At 42.6% G+C, this 19,463-nt stretch overlaps 1 protein-coding gene across 2 annotated transcripts in view; it reads right to left on the bottom strand.

Moving 5' to 3' along the window:
- Nucleotides 1–15,862, bottom strand: part of lrfn5a (leucine rich repeat and fibronectin type III domain containing 5a) — a 110,901-nt gene extending 95,039 nt beyond the window's left edge. For both annotated transcript variants that reach the window (XM_034576057.1, XM_034576056.1), the window contains exon 1: nucleotides 15,805–15,862. The gene's annotated coding sequence lies outside the window, so the exon portion shown is untranslated. The remainder of the gene's footprint in view (nucleotides 1–15,804) is intronic.
- Between the last annotated feature and the right edge of the window lie 3,601 nt (nucleotides 15,863–19,463).

Raw genomic sequence — 19,463 nt, forward strand, 5'->3', positions numbered from 1 at the left:
AGCATCTTGATCACACCTGGTGGCTGGCTGCAGTATAGGTAAAAATCCTGCATCCTCCATGTTAGTGGCTGAGACATGGACCAAATTAAAAAGGCAAAGTTCCCACACAATGTACACAAAGATGGTTTCTGTCACTTTAAGTTGTTCCTATCACATTTGTCCAACTGTTAATTTTCCTGTCAGTCTGCTTTTAGTTGTTTATTTGATGCTATAAAAACGGGGTGAAACATTACATGCCAGCTCAGAAACAAAACCTCAATAGTGTTGAATTTCCTCAAGATTTCAACAAGATAATGGATTTTACATAATTGCGAAATCCATTGAGTTAGATGAACAAGATTTTCAAAATACCAATAATACAACTCAGCTAAGAAGGTTTTGTCTGAATTTGTTCCAGGACCAGGTAATACTCTGAGCCCGGTACAAAGCTACAGACCTCCAGATCCAGGGCCTCTCAGAACAGCCTGTGTCTGTATTAGTTTAGGAGGTGCTGGGACATGTGCTCATGTCTTTTCTGTCTTTTCTCTTGTAGGACTTTGACCAAGCTGCTTGTATTATATTGAATTCGGCGGAGCTGGGCTGTCTGCCAGACAGTGATGCAATTACATTGTTAACAGTCTTTGTGTCAGGCACTGTGAGCTATACACAGGTCGTAGCCTTTACCTCCCTCACTTTCCGAGATGACATTACACTTGCTCTGCCTTGCTCCGTCTCTCTCGCTCTCACAGTCTCGCTCTGTCATCAGGGCGGACACTGAAGGCTCGCGAAGGAGACAGAGATTGCGCCGCTGCTTAAAATGCATTTGACTATATTCGACCTATCTGGGCATCTCTTTGTCTTGCTGATGTTAAATTTGCCTTTACTTTTGTCGCTTCGTTCACCTCTCTATAATGCAACACCTATCCTTTCTCTTTAACCACAGGGAACTATCCTGAGGGACTACTAGGCTATCCCTCCCTTTCAACGTATGGTAGCAGTACATCTGATTTCATTCTAACCATATTTCTGTTGTGCTTTTTTTTCTAAATGTCTCTTTCTCTCAGAGCTGCTGGCATTGACAAGAAATAAACTCAAAGTTGTCACAGCTGCCAAGAGACTGGAATCTGGAGAGGTGATCAGAGACATGACTGATCAACGTAAATGCAATGTGTCTTCAGCTAATATAAAGCAAGAAGCACTGAACCTTATAGAGACCTACAAACAAAAGGAGGCTCAGAAGTAGGGAAGAGACAGTTCAGACCATTAGATACTGTGCTAGGTCAAACTTGGGGGATGAGAGATGAACATATCGCGTTGAATCAGATAGTGAACAAGTTTGGATGATTCATTTCATGAGATCCAACTAGGGGGAATGAAAGAAAAAAGAGTTCAGAGTAAAACCTGCAGACGATAATCTAAGATGTGTGTGTGAATCTACTTTGGTTTGGCTATTCCTGTTTTCTTAGCGGGTCACTGGAGTGGAAGCATACCTGAGAACAGATACCAGTAAGTTAGGTTACATCCTGGACAAACTACAAGAGAGGGGGTAAAAGTCACAGAAACCCAAGAACAAAATTAAGACTTCTAAATAAAAAAGGAAAACAAAGAGTTAGATGAAGGAGATTAGGTAATAGAACTAACAAGTGATAAACTGTGTTGTAAAACCAGCTCAAACCCTAGCCAGGCAACAGCTAATCAAATCGCATTTAAACAAATACTCAATTGCAGGCACGAGCCAATCAACTCAGATTAAACATGCAAATCGATACAAGTCGATGCAGTAAACATGGCCCTTCACTTCATCCTCCAGCACCTGGACTCCTCAGGAACCTATGCCAGGATCCTGTTTGTGGACTTCAGCTCTGCCTTCAACACCATCATTCCGGCTCTGCTACAGGACAAGCTCTCCCAGCTGAGTGTGCCTGACTCCACCTGCAGGTGGATCACAGACTTCCTGTCTGACAGGAGGCAACACGTGAGGCTGGGGAAGCATGTCTCTGATTCCAGGACCATAAGCACCGGTTCCCCTCAAGGCTGTGTTCTTTCCCCTCTACTCTTCTCCCTGTACACCAACAGCTGCACCTCCAGTCATCAGTCCGTCAAACTCCTTAAGTTCGCGGACGACACCACCCTCATTGGGCTCATCTCTGCTGGGGACGAGTCCGCCTACAGGTGGGAGATTGACCATCTGGTGACCTGGTGTGGTCAGAACAACCTGGAGCTCAATGCTCTGAAAACAGTGGAGATGGTTGTAGACTTCAGAAAGAACCCAGCCCCACCCACCCCCATCACCCTGAGAGACTCCCCAGTCGACACTGCAGAGTCCTTCCGCTTCCTGGGCACCATCATCTCCCAGGACCTCAAGTGGGAGCTGAACATCAGCTCCCTCACCAAAAGAGCTCAACAGAGGATGTACTTCCTGCGGCAGCTGAAGAAGTTCAACCTGCCAAAGACAATGATGGTGCACTTCTACACCTGCATCATCGAGTCCATCCTCACCTCCTCCATCACCATCTGGTACGCTGCTGCCACTGCCAATGACAAAGGCAGACTGCAGCGTATCATCCGTTCTGCTGAGAAGGTGATTGTCTGCAATCTGCCATCTCTACAGGACCTGTTTGCCTCTCGGACCCTAAGGCGGGCAGGTAAGATTGTGGCCGATCCTTCCCACCTGGGTCACAAACTCTTTGAGGTACTTCCCTCCGGCAGGAGGCTGCGGTCCATCAGGACCAAAACCTCACGCCACAAGACCAGCTTCTTCCCGGCTGCAGTTGGTCTTATCAACAAGGCCCGGGACCCCCACCTGACTTGGACCCTTAACCCGTCCCCACGCCTCATGTCTGTGTTACATTAACACACATTAAACTGCACATTGCACATTCTCATTGCACTCCTGTTTTGCATTTTGCATTTACTTTATTTTATATATATTTTTTCTATATATATCTTTTTATTTTATATTTGTTTTTTTTCATGTGTGTAGTACTTACTGTGCTTTTATGTTTTATGTTCCTTGTATGCACCTATACCAAGGCAAATTCCAGGTAGGTGTAAACCTACTTGGCAATAAATACTTCTGATTCTGATTCTGATTCTTCAAATACAGGAACTGGCGGACATCAGCCGTCATAATGAACCTGGGCCCTTCAGCATTCCATGGATAGCTAGCATCGCACATTAGCAGTAGAGACGCCCTTTTGTGTCCTGAGGGAGAAGCAATTGTAGAGACACATTGCTGCAGCTGAAAACAACACTTACAAGCTAAAATGAGCTACTGCAGCTAAAGCCAGGCATACACACGATTTGAGCCCTATCTTGACCCGATTTCTGAGACACGCAAACCCATTATAGAGTCGGAACAAAGTTTTGTCCTGCTTCGTTTGTCGTGCAGTGCACAGGGGGTCTGAGGAGTGATCAGACGTTCTGAGGATAGTCAGATGAATTCCTGACACTGAATGCTCTGCACAGTTAGAACAAAGTCAGGAGTCGATTCCCAAATCTCTGTGTCGATTCCCTCGTCGCATCTGTGCAAAATGTCAAAACACAACGATCGGCAAATGAAGTTTATGGCTGGAAGCAATTTTAAAGCAAGAAAGAAAGTCGTGTCAGACAATCGGACCGTACAGTGTGAGCACATTAATGATGAGCTTTGGTTTCCCATCTCAGATGATTTACTCATACAGTGTCAGAGGGAATTAACATCTCTACTCTCACACACTGTATGTCCTCCTTAAGGTGCACTTCAGAGTCAGGTGGTAATTATCTGTGGACCCATCACTTTCAGCACATATACATTTTACTTCATTCAGTCATTGCTGATATGAAATTGCTGATTACAGCAGCTTTAATTATTTGTATTCCACACTGCTTAAAACTGGTTTCAACAGTATTAACATTTAATCCTCCAGTCACCTCTGGCTGATACGCGTGGCTCATTAAGAGGCCAGTTCTACTGGGGCAATTAAATTCTTCTTCTCTTATGCGTGTCTCCTCGGTCTGTCCGAAAAACCTTGCGTTCAGAGATGAAAATGTAAAATAACGACCGTACTCTCAACAGGGTTATCTCGCCGCAACATTCAAAGGTTTAAGCCGCTAAGACCTCCTTCAGAGCTGTGGGTGTTTTTGATGCTGAGGATTTTGAAATCCCATTTAGGTGTTCTGTTACATTTGCCTCCTCCACTTTACTGTGATTTGTGGAAGTAGCTTTGATGGCAGCCACCTCCCTGTCGTTAAGAAGAAAAAAAGACCTAACACTAGTGACAGGATGTGTTCTGTTTAAAATAGGTCACCATGTTCCTGTTCCCGCTCGCTAAAACACTTAAGGATTCTTGTCCCTGAAAATTCATCATCCTTCTTTTATTCTTTGTCTCCATTTTAAATGTAAGAGATTACAACTTTTCTTCCTTCTTTGACCCTATTTCTCTCTGTGCTCTCACCTGGACTTGTAGTTTAAATACTGTTTTTCCGTAGCTTTTAATTGTTTGAGCAGATTATTTCAAACACAGGGCGAACAATAAGCAAATACATATTCACATATGGACACACACTCACTCACACCAAGATCCTGAAGTGGAAACACTCTTACTCTGCCAAAAACAACCTTCTGGTGTTCTCAGAGGTAAAGACCATAACCTTGAATTACACTGCACTCTGGAGTGTGTGTACTTTATTTTTTCTGTGTGTGTGTGTGTGTTTGTGTGTGTGTGTGAGGTGATTAATCAGACCAGCATCTTCAGCAATGTCAGCCAGGAGGTGATACATGAGAGCTGAAAACACACAAAATTGCATACACAATCAAAAGCACAGGTTATACACACACACACACACACACACACACACACACACACACACACACACACACACACACACACACACATAAAGAATGCTTACACCTGCAGTAACTTTAACAGATGAAGTGAACTTCTTTTAATTGAGAGCTTTGGTCCTGTGAATTATGGTTTAAAACTTATTGATATTTTTTGGTCAGCCTCTCATGGCAATACGCACACACACACACACACACACACACACACACACACACACACACACACACACACACTCCATTACACATTCAAACCCATCAGGTCCAAAACAAACTCACAATTTGGGCATATTGTAAACCATATTGTGTAAAACTGTTTGCAGCATAATTGCACATTATTTAACAATCACTTGACAATTACTTGCACAAACACACAGAGACACGCACCATTTATAACTAATAAATATTATTTTCCAGTTATTCCTCTGGGTTGATGCTTTGGGGGGTTGTCAGCTTCTCTTTGTTTTCATTTTTTGCTCTGTGCAGATTAAAACTTGACACGGAGACCACAGTCTGAGTGTGTGTGTGTGTGTGTGTGGGGGGGGGGGCTGTGGGGGGGGCTGTGCAACTTGCTGACTAACTGGGTGCACAGCAGCACAAATACACACTCAATCCTTAGAGTTCTTTAGTTCCTTGCCCTATTTTTTGCCTTTTAATCAAGCAAATAGACATTCACCCTAATGAGTGTAAGTGAGTAAATGTTGTAAGAAGTAGAAGCTTCTCGCCTACAGAGTTTCCTGGTGGCCTAAACCACAGTCGTCCCAAGCTGTTTGAACCACTGGGACAGGCGGCTGTCTGAGCCAGTGGTTCAAAGTGTCTGAGTATGTGAGAGTGACAGGAGAGCCTGGGGGACGTCTCTGAATGGTCGACGATGTGGTGGTTTAGAGGTTTAGTGTCTCATATGAAGATGAGCGCAGCTTTCCAGATTCCCACTCACAGGAAGAGCTGCCCACCTTCTTCTTTTTCAAATATATGTCAATGTGATTGGCAGATGGTTGACTCTATGTAAACTTTTGTCGTAAAAAGACCAAGATGGTTTGAAACGCAGGGTGGTGTTTTTAACTATGGTCAACCCATAAATGTAGATTTTGTAAAAAAATATATATAAATGTGGTAATAAATGTAATATTTAAAACCAGCATTAATGTGTTTCATCAAAGAACAATCATGTCCACTTTAGTTTACAGCTCAAAAAAGACATAGTGTGCAGTATCACTTAAAGGCTGCTTTCCTGACTTCTCCTCATTCTCTTTATATATTCAAGTAATTAAAGACGGTCTGCTTCCTCCCCAATATAAAAATACCAACCATAAACTCAGCCCATCCACAGAGCTGCATGTCTCCACAGTTAAAGACGTTTTATCTTTCAGTGTCCTGGATGGATGGATTGTAATCAAACAAACTAAAACTCATCATTGTGTCGTAGTTAAAAAAGAATCAGCGTTAATGAGAAAGTGTGAGCGGACGTAAAGACGAGCAATTCTTCTCCAGCACCATAATAACTAAGCTACAGCAACTGTAAGTGCTTAAAACTGCAGCTTGACTTTTGATTGCTGATTTCAAAAAGCCATGCCTTGAAAATGAGCATGCACTTATAGCTGGCAGTTTATTATGAGTGACATAAAGAAGACCTCGATGGCTGTAAGATTCCTTTAGCTACTTTTTGTACAAATACTGACCCATTATCTAAACTTGTTTTGGAGTGTGTGACAAAATGTGGAATGACTTATTATCTAGTTGGGAATTTGACAACAATTTCAGACCCAATGGCTAAAACGGTAAATTATCACTGGTTGTCAACGACTTGATGCTTGAATGGTCTTTCTGGCACCGGAATCTGACCTACTGGGGTTGTTCACATTGGTTTGAGCACAGATTCCACATTGTCTTAGCACCTCATCACCATATAACTTTGTTCAGCTGATTTCTATCAGTGAGGATAGGCTCAGAGACAGACTCCTCTCTCTGGATACACAAGTCAACAAAACTACCTGCCAAGTGTTTGCTGGAGGGGACTCAAGACGACGAGTCCCTGCTTAAATATTTACTCTCCTAATAGTATTAACAATCCATCGTGTAGTGGAAGAGAAAGCTTTCTTTATTTCCCACCAAACAAACTACTAAAAAAGATTAGCTGACTAATTCAGAACTGGATGTGGGTTTGTTTTTGAAAATCTGTTTCTGTATGGATCCCATAAAAGCCGGAAAAGGCTGGAGGAAGCTCTCAGCAGAACTATAGCTCCACGCTTCTCCTCCGCACAGCAACTTGTTTTTGTGTCTCTCTGCTGCTAAGTGCTAAAAGCTCTTAATGCACCGGTGACAGGTTGCTCAGTGCCTTTGTGGCAAGTTACTAACGATGCACTTTAAGTTGATCACAGTATGAAATAACAGTAAATTCATGTAAACTCATGACCACTAATGACGCTTAAATCAGGATTACACCTATGCGATGAAGCTGCAGAGGTATTTAAACCTGCAAAGTAAGAACATTCGTAGTGTGATAAGAAAGTAATGCAAAACTGTTAAAAGCACATACATATCATTCATACGGTTAAAAACGGATTAAAATGTTAAGAAGATGTTTGTTCACATTGTTTGTACATGAATAACATCATGATTTAACAAGGGTTAGATTCATAAAGTGACAGGATCAATCTGTAAACCAAAACATGCTCTTATTTTGAAGGTGAAAAAGAATGTTTCTGTTTCTGCCCACATACCTGGGAAGCTGCAGTGTTTGTATTCATTCGAGTAAAGCTACTGTTGTGGAAACACCAGCTAAACCTCGTGTGATTATTCCTCCAGGTCCTTAAGGTACGTTGGACGATTCTGTCATGTATATGATATGTTATTACTTTCCATCGTGAATACAATGTGTTGTCAGATGCTGCAAAGTGTAGCACCTGTGTGTGTGTGTGTGTGTGTGTGTGTGTGTTCACCTTCCCTGCAACACCCTGTCACACTGCTGCCCTCTAAGCATGCCACATGTCACAACCACTTTCCTCTCCAAGCCACGCAGGGGCTGAAACGCACACCTTCAAACAGTCCCCCTCACGCACAGCTCAAAATCAAGCTCACAACGGCCAAACGCTCTTTTCAGCTCCACACTGAGATGTGCGCGGTGCGCGCAGCTTGCGACGGCGAGGAATCGTCTGCCTACTGATTGATTGCTGCAAGGTCAAACAGAGAGGTGAAGAGAGGTAGAGAGAAGGAGAGGAGGAGTGATTTGATCCCATCTCTCCCAGTGTGTCATTACTGGGTGATTACGGCGGTAATGACCCCGTAACTCTAACACCTGTCAACTTCACATACACACTGTTTCACTACCCTCCTTACTCTCTATTTCTCTATCCTTTAGAGTGAGGGGTGGTGACCTAGATCCCTCTATAAGGGTCTGGGGCTTCACAGGGGTCTTTTTAAGAGGGTCCACGGGTCTCTTGTAAATAAAAGAAGTAAACTCTCATTACTTTAATTTGCTAAATATTATACATGTTGCAGAAAGCAAGGGAGAGCTGCTCCCTTTACAGGCATTAGCATGTTTAATATGATGCTATCGTTTTTTTAAGACACATGACTTGTGAAATGCATCCTGACTTGCTGGAATTTAAAGTCGGTAAAGAAAAAAACGCAATATGAGAATGATTTACTTTTTGGTTACTGTGCAGTCGCTGACCACAAGCATGTGACAATGTTTCAGACAATGGCAGGAGACCCTAGCGGGAGAAGGTATATTGAGTAACTGCAGCTACAAGGATGAAACCAACATGACTAAGAAGATTTAGACACGGATGTCGACGCGCCTGCTGAGTCGCCAGCCAAGGCCCGGGGTGAGAGATGTGCTTGAGGAGGAGGAGGGAGGATTTCGAAGAGTACGAGCCAGCATCACTGAAAGCCAGACATAAAGATTGACCTGATGTAACGCTGTAACAGGGTCAATAAAAGCTTTGCTTCCCAGATAGAAAAATCAAATACAACAAATTGACAGCTTAAACCTTTGGCTTTGATTGTAAATCACTGCCTTTGCCCTAATGTTCATTAATTACAAAACAAAACGAAAATGAACTAAAATGTTAAATGTGCTCTGTGTTTTCAGCCATATCCATTTTTTCAGGGCAGTGGAAATGATTTGCAATAAAAGCCAAAGATTTACGCTCTCAGGTGGTTTTATGTTCCTATCGGCTCCAGAGGCTGAGAAATAAAGGTTTTAGTGAAGGTTAAGCTGTTCAGAAAACCCTCAGGTTTTAAGGGGTTGTTGTCAAACTGTGCTTTGGTTTTAGATGCTTGTTTATAGTACGACTCAGGTCTTCATGTATTAAGACAGCTGTTTTCAGAGATGAGCTCCGGAGGGTTCCTCTTTTCGTCCTTCTTTACTTTTGTTTCCGTCACGCATTTGGAACGTCATCAATACGGCCATTTGTTTTTGGTGAATCCTCTGGAAAATGTCCTGCTGTATTCTCACTTGGACATCATCCAGACATTTTACTACAGAGAGTCTGGTAGGAGAAATTACGGAGAATGTTCGCAGCATCCGACACTGACATTTGTGTTCTCACATACAGCCCCTACTGATGATTTCAGGACATCAGTGTTGGAAAGCAGCATAAGTAACTTTTGGGTTTATCATGGGAATTAAATACAAACAAAACAAAATCCACAGTCTGCAGTTGCAAGTTGCAAAAGTGGAATTGGATAGAAAAGAAATCTACCTCTAGAAAGTGCCACAATGCTTTTCAAGTCTTAGATTGGAGCCGTATTATTGGGGAACTCACAGTACCTGACAGCAAGAAATCTGTGTGACTGTGAATGAATGTGAGGCACGTCTCTGCTGGAAAAGAACACTGTGCTCAGGAAAAACACCCTCCTCGGACAAATGACAAATGAAGTGACAGCTAAAGTTGCAGCGCAGTGAGAAGTAAAAGCCGACAAGAACGTGTTCAAACAGAGGTGCTGCACGATCCACTGTCGCGTTCAGAGGCGACTGACATCTTGTGTCCAATCTGGCCTCTATTGATGATGATCTAATGAGAGGAATCGTGATGATCAGGGTGTGATTGTGCATTTTGAGTCACCAAAGGAATAAGATTAACCTCCCACTGGATCCTGTGAAAACATGTAAATAGATATCACCTTATTTGACACTTTCAGCTCATTCATTTAACAGATCATAACGCGACTTCCAGGCACTGACCTTGTCAGGAAGGGGGAGTTATAATAATATCCCTGCAGTTCATATAAAATGTGCTCCCATGTGTTCCGGGTGTGGTCCCCTTCATATTCACCTGTACACCACTGACCTTAAAGGGCTTCACCAGCAATTATGTGCATAATGTCCACATCTGCAGACAGAAGAGACATGGACTTCTCATGATAATAAATTGATCATGTGTACGAAATTTACTAAACCAACCATTACTTTTTTTTGGCAGCTAAAATCCCTCTTTTACTACATTTTCCACAATGGTTGTGTGAGGCTAAATGCACCAGCTCTTGTACAGTATGTGAGTTCACAAGCAGCGAGGTCTGAACAGAGGGCCCTATGTTGAATAAAAGGAAAACACAAACACTAACTAGTGTGTCAGAGGTGAGAAGACCAGACTGTGATGGCATCTGCTTTACTTGAAAAGTAGCATGACGTCTAACACTGTGCACTGGCTACTGTGCTGAGGTGAAAGTGTGATGTGGGATCAACACACTTTTTTGTTACTGCTATCAGTGACGATGATTCAACACTCTAACGTTTGAAAGTTGTCTTCTGTTAGAGTTGTAATCAGTGGGAGCATATTCACATGTCAACAACCCACCACATGCCTAACGCTGAGGGACAGGTGCTTCTCTATGGCTTCAGTGTAAAGTAGCTCCCAGTAGCTACAGTTTAGTACCCAATGGCAATTGGTTTAGATTTTTCTTTTTATGGTCACAGTAATTAGATTACCATTTGTGGCCGCTACATTATCTCACTTTAAATCGAGGAACAGATCCTTTAATTTTCTAAATTACTGGGACAGGATGCAGGGGATGAAGTGGGACATTTTCAAAATAGCTAAATAAACAAAAACTCTTCCATTTGGTAAATGACAGACAAGACATTTTGTAAATGTAGCAGCATTTGCATATTTGTAACAGTGGCCGCCCATACAATCCACTGGACATTTCCCCCTGGTTATCATCACTAAAAGCCTCTGCACATTAAGCTTCCGTCTCTTTTGTTGGGGAGACCAATGGTCGGGCTGATACTGCTTTCTTTTGTGTGCCTGGGCGTGTTGTGTGTTTGTGAACTGTTTGTCTGAATTTGCATATGTGCCATGGTGCGCAGATTCCCTCTGTCTCATGTTGAAACATCTCAATTATACCTCTGCACTTTAATGTTTTCCCCTGTGTGTGTCTGTGTCTGTGTGTGTGTGTGTGTGTGTGTGTGTGTGTGTGTGTGTGTGTGTGCTATGTGGGATCCATTATGCCCCTGGTTTGTCAACGAACACAGCGGCAGGGCTCACAGCCAGGGAGACTGAGACCTATCAAATGCATGTGTGCACCACTCAGTGGGAAATAAATTCTGGCAGTTTATTGTTTTCTATCCGATTTCCCCCCAAACGCATAATGACATTAACAGGGGTACTTTTAATAGGTGACTCTAATGAGGGAGGTAACAATTTACCTTGTCAAGTAGTGTGTGTTGTTACTTCACAGTCATTCCTCTGGCAATTACTGGCATCACACACTCACTTCTCTCTCTCTATGTACCGAGAAGCACAATAAGACCAAAACCACTGTTGTGTCTGTGTGTCTGTACTCTCAGCGTGTATCCGTCTGTGTCTCTGTTCACATCATTATAAACCTAATGAAGAGGCTTGCTGGCAAAGTTAACCTACGGCTGTGTTATTCCCATTGTGAACACACACACACACGCACAGGAGGGGTATTTAGAGAATTGGTTTCGAAGCAGTTCCCAGCTTGCCCACTGTGAACTGAATTTAACTGTACAGGCAGTAAACAGGCTAATACATGAATGTGTGTGTGTGCTTGTGTGTGTGTGTGTGTAGCCTGCTTGGTTTAGGGTTAGGGTGGGGGGCTAGGGAATGCATTACATATGTCACTGATAGTCTGCCATAGGGGTAGTGTGTGTGGGTGTGTATGTGAGAAAGAGAGACAGCGAATGAGAGCGACTTAGTTCTTCTCTACACGTTTTATTGGCGTGGCCATCAGGTGGGAAAATGGAAAATTGAATCGAAGTGAGAGAGAGATAATTCAAACTGAGCTGAGAGTTGAGGGAGAAAGGGGGGGTTTGGCAAAGACAAATGAAGCAATCAAACTGTGTGTTACCAGCAGCAAACAATCTTTAAAATAATCACTGAGCTCAAGCAGCAGAACCGTGTCCATGCCAGTCTGGTAAAGCAGCAGTAAATCAATGAATATATAAAAATATATATGTGTATATATATATATATATATCAAAAATCATCATAGTATTGTTTAATTTGAACTCATTCTGAATGAATGTGTTCAAAGATAATTTATACCCCAGATTCAAGTACATTCATAAAATGGTTTATGTGTTCAAAAACTGCTCGACCCTGAAACATAGCCATCTATAGGAGTAGCATTAGTTCAGTCAGACGACTCACATTTGAGATGTTTATTTCTTATGATTACGTTAGTGATGAGAAATTATATTTAACCCCCGATCAGAGTCTACCGGTGGGTGTTGGTGGGGGGGGCTGAATCGACAGCTAGCAATACAGAAGCATCAGAGGCTTTGACGAGCAAAAGGGAGAGATGAGAACTCATGGCAGTTTAAATAGACAGACAAACTGGGATGGTGTGTATCACAGAGGATGTGGAGGGTGGGGTATGTCACACGATTAGAGCAGCCCAGCTCGAGTTGGCTGCCTGAGCTAGCTCACAAGTGTCGCTCCATTTTAGAGCCGCCAGGATTTCTACAGTGGTAAACCCTCCTGGTAACTGCTGCGGTTTTCTCTCTCTAGCTACGATGTAAAGTGATGTCACATGGGGCTTACCTCCTGAAACGGCCGCAGGTTCATTTACAACCCCGCCCCTCTGCGTGGTTTCCCAGCTGTACCACTAAACACTGTCCTGTCATCATCATAAAAAACATTAAAAAAAACCAAAACACACAGTTTCCTTGCCTGACAAATAACTGAATGAATGATTGAATTATTTTTCTCCTTCATCTTTCCTCTCCTTTTCTTCACTCCACCTCTCTCTCTTCTTCCCCATGGACCCTCTGCGTCTCCATTCGTCCTCAGTGCTGTGCTGTGATGCAAACTGTCACAGTTTCTACCCTGACCTCTGCTGTGCTGTTTCTGCCACCCTCCCCATCCCATGTGCATATCCCACCATTCCCCTTCCTCCGAGACTCCATCCATTCTTTCATGTGTCTCCCTGTTACCTCTCCTCCTCACATGTCCCACCTCCCCCCTCTTCTCCCCTGTGACTTAACAAGCATCTTTTTGCTCGTTTTTTTACACTTTCTTTTCTCTCTTTTCCCCCTCATTGTTTTCTCTCCTTTTGTCCATCCCCTCCTCCTTTCAATTACTGTGTCTGGACAGCATCTGGCCCAGTGTGTGTGTGTGTGTGTGTGTGTGTAGGTGACCAGGTGTCTAGGCAGTGTTGTCCTGGGTTCTTGTCATTCTGAATGGAACAGATGCTAACAGATAACAAGTCGCTGGCTTCCCCTGCAGGTTTGGAGACAAATTAGAAATGCAGTCCCATTATTCTGTCAGGACCTTCTCTGTGTCACTCTGGGCTCTGACTGAAACAAATGGCTGCATGTGAGCAAATTATCACCATCTTATCTAATCAGCCAATTGAAGAAAAGAAAATCGGACTTATTGATCATCATATGACCCGTGTTTTGGATTAAAGGAGACATGTAATGCTCATATTGAGGTCCATGATTTTAATTTAGTTTCTGGAAAGGTTTAAATATTCTAATGTTCAGCAAATATCCATCGCTGCAGCTCCTCTTTTCAGCCTCTGTCTGAAACACTTGTTTTAGCTCCTGTCTCTTTAAGAACCTTCTCCCAGTAAAGTCCAATCTCTTGGGTCGCGGCCACACATGCGCAAATATGAATCAATCATCGCTGGTCAAAGTTCACCAAAGTTGAATTCTACTCAAAGCTACACTGCAGATTTGCTTCGCCACAGGAATCTAATGTTCAATTCACCCCTTCGCTTGCCTTGATTGGAGAGGAACAAGCCTCGCTGTGGTCCAGGCCAGTTCAGCCACGAGGAGCTGCTGTATCTATGCCCTCTCCTGAAACGCCAAGAAGCTTCTGCCAATCAGCAGCCACTTATTTATATCTCTGACGGATGATTGAGCAGAAACTCCATCCTGCTGTTTCATTAGGTTAAGTTGCCTCATCATCATTTTTCTGTGAGGTAGACTCAGCATGAATCTGCTCACAGCCAAACCAATATTACTCTCCAACGTAACATAACTATGAACGATGCACCTTTCCATTTGGGGCGCGTTGCTTCTGCCCAGTAGCAGCGTCGCTCTGCGTCTGAGAGAGAGTTTCTGACTTGAAAAAAGGAGCAAGTGAGACAGCTGAGCATTCATATGACAAATCTCACAAGATCCACAACTGCACCTCAGGTTCACAGTGAACTGAGTGACCTTGTGAAGGTCACTGCAGGACTGAGGATTCTGTCCAGTAAACAAACTTAAGCAATCAAAACATCTGACAGTAAACTGAAAAAAACATACCATGAACTGCCAAGTGTCCACTAACAACTGAATAAAACTGTTCACCAATTCAGAAGTTGATGTTTACATTGATTAGCCATTTATTTTTGTTTAAAGTTTTTGTAAAAGTTTTTTTTTATTTTTCCTATGCATCCACATTTCTAACGATAGTTTGGGGATCAGCCAACATGTAACGTACACCTACAACAGCTCAATGTGTCAAAGTGTATTTCTCTTTCCATTGTTAGAAGCAACTTAAGTATGACTGTCTGGTAGCTGGGGGCAGCTGTGGCTCAGGAGTTAGGGTGTGACGTCCACTAACAAAGAGGAAAGTAGTCCAACCCCGGCTCATCCCTCTGTGTGCCGAAGTGTCCTTGGGCAAGACACTGGACTCCTGATTGCCCCTCGCAGCTGTGCTGTCAGTGTGTGACTGATGTGTGACAGAGAAAGTGCTGCACATACTGTAGATGCACTGTATGTGTGTGTGTGTGTGTGTGTGTGTGTGTGTGTGTGTGTGTGTGTGTGTGTGTGTGTGTGTGTGTGTGTGTGAATGGCAAAACTGTACTAAAAGAGCTTTGAGTGGTCATTAAGACTAGAAAAGAACGTTATAAATACAGAAAATGTACTCATAGTAATTATATGAGTACATCATGACTTATTTATTATTATATACTCGTCCTGTTGTCTGACAACAGAACAAAAAAAGAAGTAAAATCAGCTCCTTGCAGCATTAACAGTTTAACTGCTTCCCTTTCTCTGTTATTGTTTTTTTTACTGAATACAAATAGAGAGAGAAACCTCCTCAAGTTCTCCTGAGCCACACATCCTCCAGGTTACAACTATTAGTTTATAATACTGATCATATTTCCCTTCCCTTACTAATACTTCAGCTGACACTTCCAGCGCAATCCTATCACTTATTCTTGGGCTATTGTAACTCATCCTAAATTGTATTGATAGTGTTTTTTTAATCCTCAAATTGTTATTCAGTTGAACAGCTACCAGGCAGGTGTGAATTGTTCATTTATGAATGGAAATAATTGGAAAAAATAGATCAACACTGTAAAACATATGTGTATGTGTCCTTACTGGTTGTAAACAGAGACAAAGCCGATCACTCCTGCTGTGATACTCCTCCATCACTTGCAATCTCACAGTAAACATGAACCTCTTTCTGTTACTCGGTGCCAAACTTCCATTATGACGTAGTTGTTTGGTGAATGTTTGCGCCCTCCTCCAAGAGAGGATCAGCTTTAATGTTTTCTCTGCACAAAAATGGCACAAATGTAATGTAAATTACCTCATTGTAGTACAGTAGGGCCCGGCTTCCCCTGTGACCGGCTGGCAGCCGTGGAGCTGATGGTTGAGAAATGAAATGGAGAAAGAAGATTAGGAAACCTGATATAAAACTTCTTATAGGGTATTTTAAAGCCTCTTAGGGCCTCTCGTTCTCACTTTACCCCCCCCCCCCCCTTCTTTCTCCTGAAGTGCTGAATAAATGATGAAATTCAATCTGGCTCCACAAACACTCCAGTATTCTGTTTCCCTACCTATTCCAGCCTGGGTTACATTCTCTATTTTCTCATTCAGGATGAAAGAGTGTTTTCCTGTCATTGTTTATCCTGCGTTCCTCTTCTTTTATTTCATTCATCCGTTCTCTATCCCGCTCCTGGTGACAGTACTACAGGATTACGTGGCTTTTTTCCCAAAACTTTTCATACCCAGAGTTATTTACCCGATTAAAGGTGCAACGTACACTGCACAGAGAGATAATGCATCTTCAGTCCGTCTGCTAAACTGCAGTGTTGGCAGTTTAGAGCACAGCCTCACTTATGAGGGTACTGCTAAACAAAAGAATCAGTACCAAAGCAAGGTCAGGAAAACACAGGTGAAAGCAGCAAAATCATTCTCTCAGTAAATAAGAAAAACTACCAGCAATTCAAACATCGTTCCTTTGTATCTAACAAGGTGGTAAATACACAGTACAGATACAGATAACAGTACATTGTCATTACAGTATACATCTTACAGTATAACGTGTTCAATGAATGCCGTTCATTTTTTTTGTGAACGATAAACTGAACCATTTACATATGATGAACGTGAACATGAGCTATGTTCACTCCAGCGAGTGTATTTCACATGAACGTATATCACACGTTCATGTGAAATACACACACACACACACACACACACACACACACACACACACACACAGTGTTAAGGTGACCGGAGCAACATGCAGACATGATCCGACACCATCGATTGATAATTAAACACATGATCCCAAATCATCCCAATAAAAAATGAACTAGTTCAGAACTAATCTGAACTAGTTCATTTTTAGAACCTTGAACTTAGTTCAAAATAAAAATAAAAATGAACTATGAACGGGAACTAGTTCATTTTCATCTGCATGACCTGACCTTTGAACTAGTTCATGTTAAGTGTGAACTGGCACAACACTACATATGTAAACTAAACTGCTTTGGAGTAGATCAGTTAATACCTACAACGCTTCCTTCCTCCAGTATTTCAACTTCATTGGTTTGCAGGTTTATTATTAATTAAAATTATTGCAAGGCTCTAAAATGATGACGATCCCATTCACAGTAACACAACTACTACAGGGACTTCTGGATTCCACACACTAAATCTGGATTGTTTTCTGTTTCTGTTCACAGTTTCCTGCTTGGGACACACAACATTCCTGGCTTCCATGCCATGCTAGCTGTCCATGTGATGCTTAAGGGAGAGGAACAGGATAATAACAACCAGATTTGATTGGCTAAAACCTGCACTTGATATTTGTTCGGCTGGTGCCTGCACTGCCACTAGAAAAGATCACTAGAAAAGAGGAGCTGTTCTCAACTTCTACCAGCAGATACCAAAATGCAGCTCAGCAGCCCACGGCGTTACCACATTCAGGGTGAATGAGCAGCATTGGAGGGACTGAAGTCACGAATCGAGCTGAAAACAGCGTAAATGTGTGCAAAGATGGAGAGATGCAGAATTTCCGCGTATCTGGATTTCCACTGATAGGTAACACGATTTAGGGAGGGAGTTAAATCGGTTCAATAAATTTACACACTGTGTTCTCAGCCTCGGTTTGGAAGATGATGGCAAGCTGTTTTCTTTTATTCAACAATCTCTTGAGGACTCATCATCGTTACTGCTAATACAATAAAATACCCCTCTGTCCTCATCAGTCCATTTGTCTCTCTCATTCTCTCTCTCTCCCTCTCATGTGCCATCTCTTTCCTCTTGTCTGATGTACTAAATAATTCATTTCCATTCTTCAAGGAGCCCCCCCACCTCACATCCCACACCACAGTGTATTCATTTAAAGCACTCGGGACAGGGTGAGTGTGCGGATCTGGGCAGCATTTGTGTGGCTGAATGAAGCTGAACTCACCCCCAGATTCCCAGGTACTTTCATTCCATCCACAAATATGTGCATGCTTATACGCACACACACGCACACACACACACACACACACACACACACACCCATGCCCACGCAGACAAACACAATTTGTTCTTTGTGTAAAATCCGTGCAGGTCTTTTATTTATGGTGTCCTAAAATGTGTTTGCCTGTGTTGTATGTTTTCACATATGGTTGTGTACTGTACCGAATCTAAGTGGACTTGTGAGAGCATATGGCATTGTGTGGAGCATTGTGTCAAAGTTAGAGTGCTGTGCATCTGAGTTTCTCAGTGTATGTGTGAGATACCAATCAGCATCCACAGCGCATGAGAACAATGCATTGTGTGATAATTGGTAAATGGTCTGTATTTATATTGTGCTTTTCTGGTCTTATTGACCACTCAAACCACGGTACAGTACATTTTTACATTCACCCATTCACACATCCAAACAGCACTTTTCTCTATGAGAAGGGGCAATTTTGGGTTCAGTGTCTTGACCAAGGGATGGGGAAGACTGGGATCGAACCGCCAACCGTCTGGTTAGAGAACACTCTAACGCTCTAACCCCTGAGCCAAAGCCGCTGTGTGTGTGTGTGTGTGTGTGTGCTACTGAAGATGAAATGGAACTTACTCAACTCACTGCAGAGCAAAATAATGTTTTTCTCTCTCCCTTTTTCACACTCTCTCACACTCACACACACACACACACACACACACACACACACACACACACACACTACGGCATTATTTGAAAAGGGAGGATTTGTGGTCCCTGTTAAGTGTCGTCCCCCAGTTCTGTGTCACACGGTCACTTGCCTCTAGTGTAGGGAATTATGGCTCTTTGAAGGGAGCCGGATCTTATGGCTCTGTTCCTTTCTGCTTTTCAAATGGGACAGGGGGTTACTCAGTCGATCTGCAGGTAACCACTAGGATAATGATGACGATATAATAGATCTGGATTCAAACTAGATATCCCACCGATAGAATTTCTTCTTGCATGTGTGGTTTAGCAACACTAAATCACTGGTATTGCCAGACCTGCAATAATCTGCATTGTAAAAAAATACACAAGGTGAAACCTTATCCCTCTGCTTTGCCGGTGATTTAACTTTACTTTGAATTTACCCTCTGTATGAAATGTGTTATGCAAGTAAGGTTGCCTTGCCTTGAATGCAATGCAATGCACATGTGTCTGTTTTACAATGGGTGGGGCTGAGCCAGATATGCTTACACACACACACACACACACACACACACACACACACAGAGCAGACACAAGGAAGTAGCGTGCGCTTCAGCAGTATTCAAACAGAATTAAGGAGACTAATTCGTCAGCCAGATACCTGTCATTTAGCTTTTCATTCAACTTGGTAATTTAAACAGTAAATGGTTATTCAAAAGTTTCCTTATAGCAGACAACCACACATCACTGGCACATAGCCTGAAGGACAGTTTAATTTCTCAAAATCAGCTCACAAATAAAAGACTGCCTGGGGGTTAACAGTGATCACAACCACTTGCTGATGATGT

This window comes from Hippoglossus hippoglossus, chromosome 22, assembly GCF_009819705.1.
Source record: "Hippoglossus hippoglossus isolate fHipHip1 chromosome 22, fHipHip1.pri, whole genome shotgun sequence".
In the NCBI taxonomy this organism is placed as follows: Eukaryota; Metazoa; Chordata; class Actinopteri; order Pleuronectiformes; family Pleuronectidae; genus Hippoglossus; species Hippoglossus hippoglossus.